The 14,070-nt window shown below is 37.5% G+C and overlaps 1 protein-coding gene across 2 annotated transcripts in view; it reads left to right on the forward strand.

The window, feature by feature from the left end:
- Positions 1–1,951: 1,951 nt before the first annotated feature.
- The window catches only part of gcgrb (glucagon receptor b), a 61,469-nt gene continuing 49,350 nt past the window's right edge, over positions 1,952–14,070 (forward strand). For both annotated transcript variants that reach the window (XM_085163314.1, XM_085163317.1), the window contains exon 1: positions 1,952–2,784. The gene's annotated coding sequence lies outside the window, so the exon portion shown is untranslated. The remainder of the gene's footprint in view (positions 2,785–14,070) is intronic.

The raw sequence follows: 14,070 nt of genomic DNA on the forward strand, positions 1-14,070 counted from the left end.
TCTTACATATAAACTTCTGTCAGAATTCTAATGTAGTGCAGATGTTTAGGTTGTTGTCTAAGGTCATTTACTATTTCATATATCATGCAACAAAACACAAATCAAATGTCATTTTGGTTGCTTTTGATATTTGACTTTTTTCCACTCTTTTTTACTTCCTCAAGCTGTGATCAACTCCTGGGAATAGAAAAGTCTGAGCAGTTTCAGATGAGCTATCAGAAATCTTTTGAATTCACACCCCTAATTTCTTAATATCCTATTCCTGCTGGCACCCATTGGAAAGGGCTTCCTGTGGTATTCTATATACCATATACTTGCTATTTTCTTTTTCTTTTCTTTTTTGTTCTCTTTGATGGGTAAACTATGTTTTGTCCCATTCAAAGTATTTCTGTGCAGGTATTTCTGAGTTGAGTTGACTACAAACATCTATTAAGCAGGATTGGGGGGGGGGGGCAGTGCCTCACACAAACACACTTTAAAAAAATAAAACTCGGTTATTTTCTGACCAGTATGACTATGAAAATGACTTCCTCATTTTACAGTGTATTTTTTATTGCAATGTTGCATGTAACCATGTTTTTAATTGCATCCATGGCTGAGAGTGGACAAGATTTACTTACTTAATTATTTATTTATTCATCAGCTAAATGCTGCCTCTTACTGACGTTTTCTGTTTTTTGTTTCCCTTTTAAGATACTGGGGGCGGAATCATGATGGACTGCCAGCAAACCACTGGAGCTTCAATGTTACCAAACATTAAAAAGTGCACACAACGAATCTCTTAAGATGTGCTGACTTTGGAGTCATTTATTCGTGTGACCTCTTGAGTCTGCTGGATAGTTTTATTTTATCTTATTTATTTATTTATGTATTTATTTTTTGCATTTATTTAATGATGTCTATTTTCACTTCTTCCCACCCACTCCAATCACTGTGTGTCACTGGTAACCATCAAGTGATTATTTATTTAGTATTTTATTTTTATTATATATATTCCAGATGGAAAACTCTGCTGTGATCGCCTCTTCAGGGCCAACACTTGAGTTAGAAAGGAAAAACATTCAATCACATTCAGTTAAAAGTACCGGTGGGAACGGACCTACATAAAGCTAACCATGTTTAGGAATAAGCCTCCCGGAAGTTAAGCGAATTTCGTTTCATAATAAATCAAATCATGCCAAATTAACTTTTGTATATGGATTTACGAGGGAAAGGTGTACAATTTATAGCCTAAATAAAATATCCATCATACAGTTGTACTAAGAAAGTATCTGCAATCGAAGCACATGTTCTGAGCGAATACCAGTTTTACAGGTATCACAACATGTTGCGACATTTGGAAAAAGAAAAATGAGGAAAATTAAACACCTTTGAAATAAATGTATGACACGTTATGTCGTCGGCTTTACCTAGACAGCTGAGAGCGTGGGCTCAGCCTGGGTGCCACTGGGTTTTATATTTCTGACCTTTTTTTTTTTTTTTTTTTTTTTTTTTTGAGACCAGCACGATGGCTTAGCAATGCTGCCTCATAACAAGCAGTGGGTTCAAATCCACTGTTCGGTGAAGGCTTTCTGTACGCATTTTGCATGTTCTCCATTTATCTGCGTGACTTTCTCCGGGTTTTCCAGCAACTGGTGATTCTGAATTATCCATAGGTGTGATTATTTTGTATCTCTCTGTGTTAGCCCTGGACAGACTGGCCTATAGTAGCTGGGATAGGCTACATTCCCATCGACCATGAACTGGATAACTGGTAGGAAATGGATAGATGGACAGTTATTTCCTGGTTTTGTCCAGTCATTTTATTTGTTATACCTTCCTGTTATTGTTTTCCTTATTGTTTTTTCTAACTTTACCTGAACAATATTTTATAATATTTTATAATATATATAATATATATTTACATTATATTCATTTTATCATATCTATCTATCTATCTATCTATCTATCTATCTATCTATCTATTAAAGCTGAAATCAAACTTAATATACAATAGATGTGCGCTGATTTTGCTAAGTCTGCTTAGACACAATACACACAGTCCTACATGATAACTCAAGTAAACCTCTCACATAAGCCAGGAGCATATTTAACTTTTTGGAGTTGTGATATATTAGTGTAGCATTTTGGCCTGTTACTTAATAACTTTGATTCATTATAGTTTCCCTGCAGGCCTTTTTTTCTCCAGCATCATTTTTCCTGCTCATTTTATTCGTGCACCTAATGTTAAATCACCTTCTATTGCCACATTCATTTGTTAAAGTCTAATCATTTTTATTTATATGGGTAAATAAATGTCACCACCGAAATTATTACAATTCTGATAGTGCTTGTGCTTACACAGACTGACTCAGGTATAGAAACACACATACATTGTTCCTGCCGTTCATCATGTGGAGTTGTATTTTGAAACTTGACACCGGAAGTTGGACTCCTTGTTCTACATCGCTTTCTGTGAAACACAGGAGCGCGGAGCGCCATTAAGAGCGCATCGTTGAGTACAGCGCACAGCGGACCACACTGCAAAGAGAGCGACATTTACTTTAAAAAGTGATTTACAGACATCAAGAGTGAAACAAACAAAAAGACCCAGTGCTGCTTAACTGGACTAGAGCTAATTTGAGAACTCACAGGTTGTTTTTTATTACTTACTTTATAAATCTGCCTCTGGACACTGTGATACATAGTCTACTGTCTGCTGTGGACCTACCTGCTGTGATGGGCCGGACGAACAGCGGACAGTGTGGGGGTGCTAAGAGCGCAAGAGGAGATCTGGACGCATAGGTAAAAAAAAGAAAAAGAAAGAAAGAAACTGGTTGGAGTTTGCACTGTTTATCTGATTTTATGGTTTCTGTCATCACAGAAAGTGATGACTGATAATTCTGGTTGTCACATGCGAGTTTCTCTGCTGAGGGACATTCTTTAAGTGTTATTCATTTATTTTTTTGGAGCCGGCATAATTTTTCTCGGGCATCATTGACTGAAATGTGAAGCTCAGCTTTTAGAAGTGTTCTACAAGCTGAGGCTTTAGGCGATTGTTTCATTTTTGCTTTTAAAGTGTTAGGACTGTTCTTATTGAATGCCTTTACACAGTTGCAATCCTTCTTGTCATTCACAAAATCCTTCTTGTCTTCCTCTGTGCTCTTGTATGACTGATTCTCAAGGATATGTGAGTGCGCCGGGCACATGAAGGGACTGGCAAACCTTGTTAAATGTGCCTCTTCTTCCGTCAGTTATCATCGGAAGCACAGGTAGCCTTTAATATAAATTCGGACCAGTTAATTTGGGCCGTTTTAAAGGGATGGGACATCAGATAACTAAATAATATGAAATGCCAGTGTTAGTTTATCTCGTGTGGTTTGTTAATGTGGAACAAAAGGTCCGTGATCACTTAAATCGGATTGTGGAAAAGTTGAGTTGTGATAAATATCTCTAGCAAAGCCATGAAGTAGACAAGCTCTTCCAGCAAAGCAAGTTTTAGTGTTTTGCATTAACACAAAACTGCAAAGATGTAAGTTGTATATGAGACGTATTTATATTTCCTTTTGCTTTACGGCAATGTTACTGCTGTATGTACCTAAAAAGTTCCAGTTTCCTAACATTTTTCATCTGCAGCTAAGGACCATGTAACATCAACAAGTAAGGTGTCTTCTCTTTAACCATAAATTTATTGTTCTTATGTAATCACTTGATTAAAAAAAAGTGACAGTAAAAATCGTCAGACCTTAGCCAATATCTGCCAGGTAATTTACAGCTTTCATCGCAGCTGTCTAATGCAGCTTCAGACAGAGCTCATAGTGTAATATGTCAGTGGAGGCTAAGAGTACCCCTGTACAGATAAATCAGTCAGTGTTGTAGTTCTGTAAGGGTCTAATGTTGTGCTTTTTGTGATCATTTCCTTGACTGTGATATTAAAAAAAGAAGACCATTACAACTAAATAGAAAACTGTGACTGCAATTTAAATTATATAATGACCTCACAAAACAGTCAGAGCTTTTTATAGCTGTAATAGGATAAATTTTAGTATGGTTATGTATTGTAATTGTCTGATCCAATTTAGAAAGAAAGAAAGAAAGAAAGAAAAGAAAATAGTTATATAGATGCTTTTCATGGTTATTGTATTTGATGTATTTTTATTTGTGTTTGCACCTCAACGCTCTGCACACCGATTGCTTTGCCCTTAGAGAAGCCAACTTGGACTCTTGTCCCAGGGGCATTTTAGATTAGGTTATGACTGGCTACTTTCTGTCACAAGAACACTGTATTCATTTCTTCCATCCGTTACACCATATATACTATGCACAGATAGACCTGCTCTGAATTTTAGTCTTCTGAACACAAAATACCCAATGTCTGTTCTGATGCTTGCATCCAATTTCTTAAAAATGGAACCTTTTCTCTCCTCTTCTTGCCCTCTTATATGTTTTTTTTTCTTTTCAATAAAAAAGAAATGTCTCGGCTGAGGGCTCGGTGCTTTCACCCAGACATCAGACCACTCTTTTGTAATGGTATGATGGCCAGAGATTTGATTTGCCTGGTCAGGATGGACCAACTGTATGCAGGGAAGATTTATAAAGGACAGATATTGATTCACAGACACTGATCTACAAACATGAAAGCAGGTGAAGTAAGCTAAGGATATTTATCCATTAACCATTTCCACCTGCGGCAATCATCAATGTTAAAGTCTTAGGGCTTCACTGGCAGAACTTTTTCAATCAATAGTCAAAGACAGAAAGGGTTTGCAACCCAAGACCGGGGAAATCTCATCAGTTGGATTTTACATGGACCCTTTCGAGTCATTTATGATATACGACTGATTTTATTTAATTTAATAAACCCTTTAGTACTGCTAGAAGGTACAGTTAGGTCCATAAGCATGACAAACTTTGTGTAATTTTGCCTCTGTACAACACAACAGTGGATTTTAATTCAGACAATGAAGATGTGATCGAAGTGCAGTCTTTCAGCTTTAGATCAAAGTTGTTGTTTTTTTAAAAAAAGCATTGCATTAATAAGTTATGTTTGTGGGTATCTACCTTCAGTTTTCTCTTCAATATCTGAAAAGTATGTTCTTTTGGGTTGCGATCAGGTGACCAGTTTAGCTATAGATGGTCTATCCCATTCCTTTTCTTTGCCTTGAGCAAGTCTGGGTGTGGTTTGCTTCTGCAGTATGCCCTGGTTCATTATTCATTTTCACAGCATTTGTCTGAGTCAGACCAGAGACCGCAGCTCTGTACATCATCAAAAAAACACTAGTGCATTGTTTCCACTGGCAGCATTGGCGTTTGTTAATACATTATGTTTGCTAAACTCTGAAAGGCTGCCCTACAGTCACATCTTAAATGCTTAGTTTAAAATCCACTGCACAGTTGTCCAAATCTTGTCAGTGTATGGACCTCTTCATCTTTCTCTTTTTTTTTTAATTTATTTTTTTTATTTTTATTTTTTTAAATTTATTTATTTATTTATTTTTATTTATTTTATTTTTTATTTTTTATTTTTTATTTATCTCTTCATCTTTCTCAGTGGAAGTCAAGTTAAACATATTTTCAGTGTGTGACAGTTAGAGGTCTAGCCCTGAAGTTGTACAAACACACTCTCTTGTACAAAGCAACACATCTCAATGACATTTTTACCATGAAAACAGTGAATGTGACTGTGAGGCTGTGAAATGATTGTTATAAAAACTCTTCACAAACTACACCTATGATACTCAAGTAGTATCACAATTCTTTCAGATAATGACATATGTTAGGCATTTACTTGTATCTACAAGCAGTGTTGGGGAGTAACGGAATACATGTACCGCCGTTACGTATTTAAAATACAAAATATGAGTAACTGTATTCCGTTACAGTTACCGTTTAAAAAGGTGGTATTTAGAATACAGTTACTTTGTTGAAATAAATGGATTACACGGCGGTACTTCCCTGTTTCATATTGTGGCGGGTCAGGCCTGTTTGGGTTTTGTTTGACAGCTACGTTCTGTTGTTCCAGGCGGCAGCATTACGGTTGCCATGGTTACAGGGTGACACTCTCTCTCTGCGTGTTTCCTGGGTGAGAGAGGCCTTTTTGTTGTTGTTGTGCTAAGCTAACAGGAAGAATGCTACAGGCATAGCTCTAAAGAATGTAGCATAGGCAGTGTAGTCCGTGCTGCAGGGAGAATGGACTGCCATACACGTTATGTGTCTGTGAGCAAGGGAGGGAGAAAAAGGAAAAGTACGAGCTGTCATCGAGCAGAAACGGGAGCTGGAAGCATGTAAATATAATAATAACCACTGCAGCCAAGAAGAGAGCCTGACGAGCCCAGTTGTAAGTAAGCTATTAAGACTCGACTGTACACCGTGTTCCTGTTTTCCTCCAAAAACAATAAGTTCCGTTGGAGCAGCCTTTCAACGCCTCTCTCTGTCTCTCGCTAGCAAACTTGACCCAGACAACAAAGTAAAGCTAGTTTTCGGCTATGAGCCCGACACGAACCCACATTATTAGCCAGAGGTCCCTTTACTACGGTTTGGAGCCGCGGACCTTCAGTAACTGTAATAAATCACAGCAATAGTACATTCACGTAGTTGTAAACAGCATGATAATATATTAAGTAATCCAAAGTATTCAGAATACGTTACTGTCATTGAGTAACGTAACGGAATACGTTACAGAATACATTTTGGGGCATGTATTCTGTAATCTGTAACAGAATACATTTTAAAAGTAACCTTCCCAACACTGTCTACAAGTCAATTATATTTATGTTTTTTCCATGCTTGAAGATTTCTATGGATTCCTGGACTTTTAACAGGCTTAACATTTGTTCCTCTATTCTTCCTTCTTCTTAAGCAATGCAACCCTGTGATCTGTTTCTGTTTAGTATGATATCCATACTAAGTGGCAGAGACCACTTTACTCCCAATCCCAACTAACTACCCAAAGATATAAAGGCTGTGAAGGTTGTAAACCACAGATGTAAATTGTGCAGTTGTGTTTTGACAGAGTGACTTGTTAGGATTTGCCACTATCACCCCATGTCACAGCATGCCAATTATGTAGAAAATCAGCGCTTACTCCCTGGAATGTCATATCCTAACCGTCATACCTTGATTGCTTTTTCTGTCTGCGTGGCAGGAACAGTGTGTAGGTGTCAGTGTTGCAACTCAAGTGATTTCATGCTTAGGGACTGCATCCAGTGAGTGATGGCTGATATGATCCTTGATATTTTCCCGGGAAGTATTCCAAGAATGAAGCTGGGGCTACATACAAAGCCGATTAAGGTTTTTAGCCATTTTAAACATGCAACTCTGAGTCAGTATCAGTGGAGCTAAATAAGACTTAAGGTTCGTTCACATTCAGTATCATCACGCCACGTCCATGTATGATTACCACCTGCACACACTGGCCATGTTACCTGCCCAGACATGCATTCAGCTCCTACTTGTGTGATTTTGCTTTCTTTTCAAATCTTATAGGTTCGGGAGGTGTGATCCATATGCATACAGGTGGGACAGTCTGCCTCTTCTTAACAGATTTAGGCATGCATCAGTTTACTTTGTGCGGTTGTGGGATGCAGTGTTTTATTGTTAAAATTTGATAAAAAACGATGGAGCGTGAAGCTTGAACTTATCTTGTTGGACTTTTGAAAATGAGGCATGTCAGGTATAAAAAGGTTTTAAACTGCTGTATTAGAGTAAAGCAAAAGACTGTGGAAGGACCCTGAATGTTACTGTCCTCTATGACACTGTATGCTATTATAGTTGTACTTAAGCTGAATGCTAACATTTTCATGCTGTCATGAAAGTGTTCACAAGATATTAGTTAGCTTTTGTTGGCTAAATATAAAATGCAGCTGAAGCTAATAGCTAGGGCAGGGCAATATGGCCAAAAATATTTATCATGATATATATTTGAAAATTTGCGATAACGATATAACTGACAATATAATTGATGCGAGACAAAATACTTAATAATTCATTAACTTTATTAGTGCAAAAAAACCCATCAATGTATTTTCACTTAAACAAGCAGTTGTTTTTTATGTGCATTAAAGCTATATAAAAATTCAACAGTGCAAACAGTTTAACCAAAAGGCATTTCTAGTGGACATTGGCCGACATATCCTGAGCGTAACCATGCATAATACCCACAAAACTTAAAAATTGGTTATATACACACAATGCGGTAATATTATGTTAAAGCACAGTACGTATCACTCCGCGAGGCTCCCGACTACGATAGCCGTAATGCTCCGACAATCCATCAAGCGGTGCGGCTTCGTAGCTTAGCAAAGTCGTACTAAAACATTTTTTGAGCGATTTTTGAGCGCCGTGTACCACATAAAATCGGTTCAGTAATAATGATGGCCCGCTAGCATGCTCTACCAAAAAATGTGCTTTGGTGTGTATCTGACGGACGAAAGCCAAACCAGTTCCACACCACTGGAACGATACGCTTTCGCCCTTCTCATTCTCCGTCGCTGCCATGCTTTTTCTGCCATGTGCGTATGAAAACAAAGGCACTGCGCATGCGTTTTACCCATATTCTATCGCGATATCTCATTTTCTTATCATTGCCTAACATTATACTGGTATTACCGTGAACGGTATGATATGGCCCAGCCCTACTAATAGCAATTGCTTTTTATGACCATGCTTTATTTGCCATTATACTAAGATTTTGAAATGAATATGGACCTGGAGATATAATATTACACTACTCTTTACATTGCTTTCACATTACTTCATATGGTGATCTGAAATGTTTACCATCACTCTGGGTTCTTTACTAGCTTTCTGTGCAGATTCTTGGAAAAAGCCGGAGTTGTCTTTGCAGTAAAATCCACTTATTTCTGTCCTGGATCCAGTTTTCACTTTACCATTGTGCTCCTGTTCATTCGACTGTTCACTCCACTCCTCAAAACATGTAGGGGGAGCAGTCTACAAGTTTTTCACTCCTCAAAAGGTGTAGACTGCTCCATTATTTTCCTTCTCCTGCTCTTGAACTAAAATAAAAGATTACTGTAGCGCAAGATAAAGGCCATGTTTGAAGTTTTTTTTTCTATCCACTTGCCATGCAGATACAGTAAATTCAGAACATCTGTAATGCAAGTAACGACATAATTGCAGTTATGTTGCGATTACTGAATTTAACACAGTAGGACATTACATTACTGTTACTGAAAAATGTAATTTGATGAAAGTAATGCAATACTTTCATTACTTGGTGCACACAAAAGCATGGGGGCTGTAAAATTCAAAACCTGCCACTTGATTTTCCATGAATTTACAGCTGAGGCAAAACAAACAAACTGCATTTGAGGGTTTTTTTTTAATGTATAAATTTAAAAAATATCTGTTATGGGATTGCTGACATTATGCACAGAGAATATTTATTAAATGCATAAAACACCAAAGTCCGTGAGGAACAGCTGAGATGTATTATGGCTGTTGATGAACTGGAAGGCTTAATTAATACTTAAATTACTCCACTCTAGAAATAGCTATAAATAAATAAATAGTAGCTCCACTGAAGGCGATAAGATGTTCTCCTGTTTGCTTGTGCAAGGATGAATGCCAGTCTTTTCAGCAACTGTAAAGTCTAGCAGGTTAACTACAAGGAGCTGTGTTTGACTTCTGGTTTAAGCAGAAAGGATGATATAAACACACACTGACATTTGCCGCTTAGTTGAACAGCCAGTTATTATTCTCACTGTCTTTTTTATCTGTGGCATCGCGCAAGAAAAACAGAGGCTCACGATAGCATTATAAGAAGTGAATGGAAGCCCAAATTACAACATATTCAATGATGCATTTAAACCACAGGTTAGACTCGCACTCTTTTCTGAACTCCATGAGACCTAATTACCAAGATTAAATCAAACATCATAGGTTACCTCACATCAGAAAGCATAAATACACACATGCACAGGAGTGCATTATTTTCTGCATTACATTGCACGTTCAAAACAAAATAACCAACTGCTTAATGCTGATTGGATGTTTGTTTTTCTTGTGTCGAACTTCAAAGCCCCTGACTGTTGTTAACATGCTGAGAAAGAGAAGGTTTATGTTAAAGCCAGCCTTGCGTATTTCATTTTTCTTTTCTTTTGTAGAGTCCTGTATTTGATCCTGCATTTGTTATTATTTCATTACAATGAGTTAAAGAACAGAGAGAGTGTTTACACTCAGAATCTCTTATTAGTCATTCTCTCCTGCATACAAATGTGCACATGTACATTTCAGTCAGGAGCAGTTTGGTCAAGAGAAGACTGTTCCAGTTCCTTCTGCAGTAATTTATATTTGGCGGCATGACTCTGTTCTTGGAAATAAGAGCACAGAACCCTCATCTAGGACATCGATTACATTAGACAGCATGAAATGGATACGCTAAGGTGAAGTTGGATTACCGAACCTGGTGGTACATTGTTAAACAAACTTAAATGGTGTGCCCAATATAATATTTGCCAATTGGATTTGTGAAGGGTAATTAGTTGAGCCATCAGGAGATACGGGCTGGCACTGAGATGGGTTGTTTCAGCTAATGTACTGGGCTTGCTAGCTGACTTGGACTTTGTGACTTGCCTGAGCTAATACTGATACTTTGTGTGCCAGCTGTGTCACCACAATCCTGTCACCGTTAATACTGGTGCTCCAAACCTGATGCAGTACTCTGCTGAGTGATAGGTGTCACCACTCAGTAGAAGAAATCAATTCAAAAAGCAAACAACTTTTTTTCACAGTTTTCTCCAGAACCTTTCATCTTTTCAGACTGTTGCAGCATCTCCCTCTGTGAAATCTCTGGGCTCCATTAAACTGGTGACAATGACGGACACAGTAGTACAGTTATGTCTCTTAAGTTGCCCACGCCAGCCTCCCCGCTGCTCTCAGCACTGCACATGGCAGGTTACAAAAAAGTGAGAGGTGCACAACAAACAAAAACACCAGCAAAACTCTGGCACTGTTTACAGGGTGACAATGGTGTTACAGGCATTGCTTTCCCTCCTTGAGTTTTCTCATTACATCAAGGGTCCTGCCTTTTTGTTTTCTTCCCTCTGTTATGGTAGAACTGAACTCAGTTCAACCGTGCAAAATGTCAATTTCAGCAGTGAGCTTGAAGGAAATGTACTAGTCTCAGATTCTTGTAAATTTCTATTTATTTCTGAGTGGAAAATTGTACTAAGCTGATATCCATTAACATTTATTCTGTTTTAAGAGGGAACATTTGCTTTGTTTTCATTAGTTATGAAATAAAGACAGGATAGCAGAACATGCTGAAGGGTGAAACTTTGTTGATCTGCAGGTATTCTTTTTGTGCATGCGTGTTGAAAGAAGGCCTGCTATATAAACACAGTTGTTTAATTCATCAACACTGACCTACAGTGGCTCGTGACGCATTCTGTACACACACACACACAGACACACTATAAGCACAGATTGCCCCAGCTTGCTGAAACAAAGTTGGTGTACGTCAGCTAAAATCACAATAATTTATCTCCTCACTCTGATGTCATCATCATGAGACACCCTTGTGGCTATTTAACTGGCTGCAGGGCAATGTGACATGAGGCCTTACAGATGTCTTAAATTGCTGAACTTTTAGTGTGTTTCACAAACACAGTTTGCTTACAGGGATATACGTCCTTGTGACTGTCAAAAATAAATGAATGGGAATGTGTTGGGAATGGGGGTATAAAAGAAAAAAAGTGGAATTGATACAATTTTGTTGAACATATGCAGTGACAATAAAAGGCTATTCTACTCTATTCTAAGTAACACACGGTGTGTGAACGCTGTCTCTGAGTTGCTAATTGTTGAATGGTACAGAGGGAAGTGTGCAAGAGTACCCATGGGATGTTTGGGAGTGTTTAGTGCATTTAAAAATAAAAAAAAAAGCGATTAAAGAATTATGAAAAGTTACTAACTCTTGCTACAAAGTTTGTGTTATGTGTAATGAAGCATGGCTATCATTGCTGTGAGTGAGAGGGATGTCAGGCAGACAAGCTGAAATGACAATAATAATAAAACGCTCAGCCTGTAATTACATCAAGCAAAGAATCTTGGCAGATGGCCTCATGTCTAATTTTGAATTTGTGTCATTTTCTAAGAAAATTGCCACATATGAGTTAAAGATAATGAATGTGCTGTGATTTGGACTAGAGTCACATCTAAAATGATCCCTGCGATAACAAGTCAGAAACAGCAGAATATCTCTGAAGAAGTAATGTTATGTGAATAGGCTGAAAATGTAAAGTTGTTGCAACAGTATTTTTTCAAAATTGAAAAGCACTGAATTGAAAATGTACACTAAAGAAATTCCTTTCTGCATTTTCTTACCTGTTTCACCTATTTAGGCTGCTGGGAGGCAACAGTACTAACTACTGCGCCACTGTGCTGCACATGCTGAACAAACAATTATCTGACTAGTCTAATATGTGGGCACAGACCCAGACTTTAACATTACTACAGCTTAAACACAACAAAGAACAGTAAAGGATTTTCCATTTCCAACCTATTTGCATATCCTCATTATAAAGGTTTTATCTTTGCAGTGAATTCATAATGAGAAAAGTGGAAACGTTAAAAACTCTGTAAAACCTCATGTTTCCACCACTATACAATGTTATAAACACATGTCAAAAAAGAGAGATGTGTATATACAGTATTGTCATCAACAGTACATTACACTCCCTTTTCTCTATGAATGTCATTTTTAGAAATGTGATGCTTAATATAGCACATACATGAAAAAATTAAGACAGGGTCATCATTTCCTGCTAGTTACACTCATTATAAATATAGCTAACAGCTTGTTAACTCACAGCAATTAACAACAGTAATTTTTGATGGCGGCTATTAGCTATATTTAGTTTTATTTCTTTATTTATTTTATTCTGTGCAGCTAACTGTGACATTTATGCATGTGCCTGTGATGCCACTGTGGCTGCATTCATTAATGACTCTCTGTCCATTCTGGAAGTTTTTCTAACTGGCAGCAAAAGTGAAAAGAATAGGACCTTCACATTTATCACTACCTGCGTCATCCCCTGCTCTATTATGTCAATCTTACTCTTACAGTTTCTGGACTGCACCTATTACCCTGTTCACCCATCGGTGGTAATAACCCTCCCTTTTTAAATCTAAAGGATTGGGTTAAACACACTCCCTTTGTTGTTCGGCTGGATTTCTTCCTTTTTCAGTTTCCCCCTATTTCCGTTATCTCTTCACGCTCTACAATAACCATCTCTGTAGCCTCCATTATGCTCTCCCACACCTCCCGCAAGTCTTGCTTTCAAATTACACCACTAGTATTCTTCCAATATTTTTTTTTCATTCTCTTTCTTGGTGCGTAAAATTGAACTTCTTCTGTCTCTAGCCATCCCACAAATGTGAGTGGGTGTTACATAAAAAATCCTTGCCCTTGACTTTCATTTGACCCTACAACTGGACGTTTTGCAGTGGATGAGAATGTGTATACAATCATACAGAGTACAAGAACATTTTCACAAGACTCCATTCAGCCTTGTGAAAAACTCAGTATGCCTCATGATTTAATAGCTTGTAGAACTTTGTAGAGAGATGAAGCTTTCTTCTGACAATCCTTCCAAACAAACCATTGTTGTTCAGTCTTTTTAAATGAACTGTCATGAACTTTAATGTTTGTCAAACTAACTGAGTGTGAGTTGTAGCTCTTGTTTTTTTTCTGAGCTTTGCATGCAGTGAATTTGCTGGAACATCCACTCCAGGATTGTGAGACTGCATTAACACAGACCTGAGTAAACCAGACCAGCAAACAGCCAAACATCTGCTTTTATACCAGAGTTTGTTGATGATCTCTTAATCAAGCGGATTTGTAAATTTGCGCTTAATTTTTTTCACAGGATTGCATAGCATTCTGTGGAAATCTTCTTTTCTACGTGATTGTAAAAATTATATATTAGCGTTCTGTCTCTCGTGTCTAAGGTGATTGACAGAAGTAATTATCAACAACAACTTCATAAAGATAAATGAGCAAGAAAATCAGCTTTTAAAACTTAAAATGTAAATGTGTTTGTTTCAAAAAACTACATTGTATTTATTTTA

The sequence above is a fragment of the Neolamprologus multifasciatus genome, chromosome 6, assembly GCF_963576455.1.
Source record: "Neolamprologus multifasciatus chromosome 6, fNeoMul1.2, whole genome shotgun sequence".
In the NCBI taxonomy this organism is placed as follows: domain Eukaryota; kingdom Metazoa; phylum Chordata; class Actinopteri; order Cichliformes; family Cichlidae; genus Neolamprologus; species Neolamprologus multifasciatus.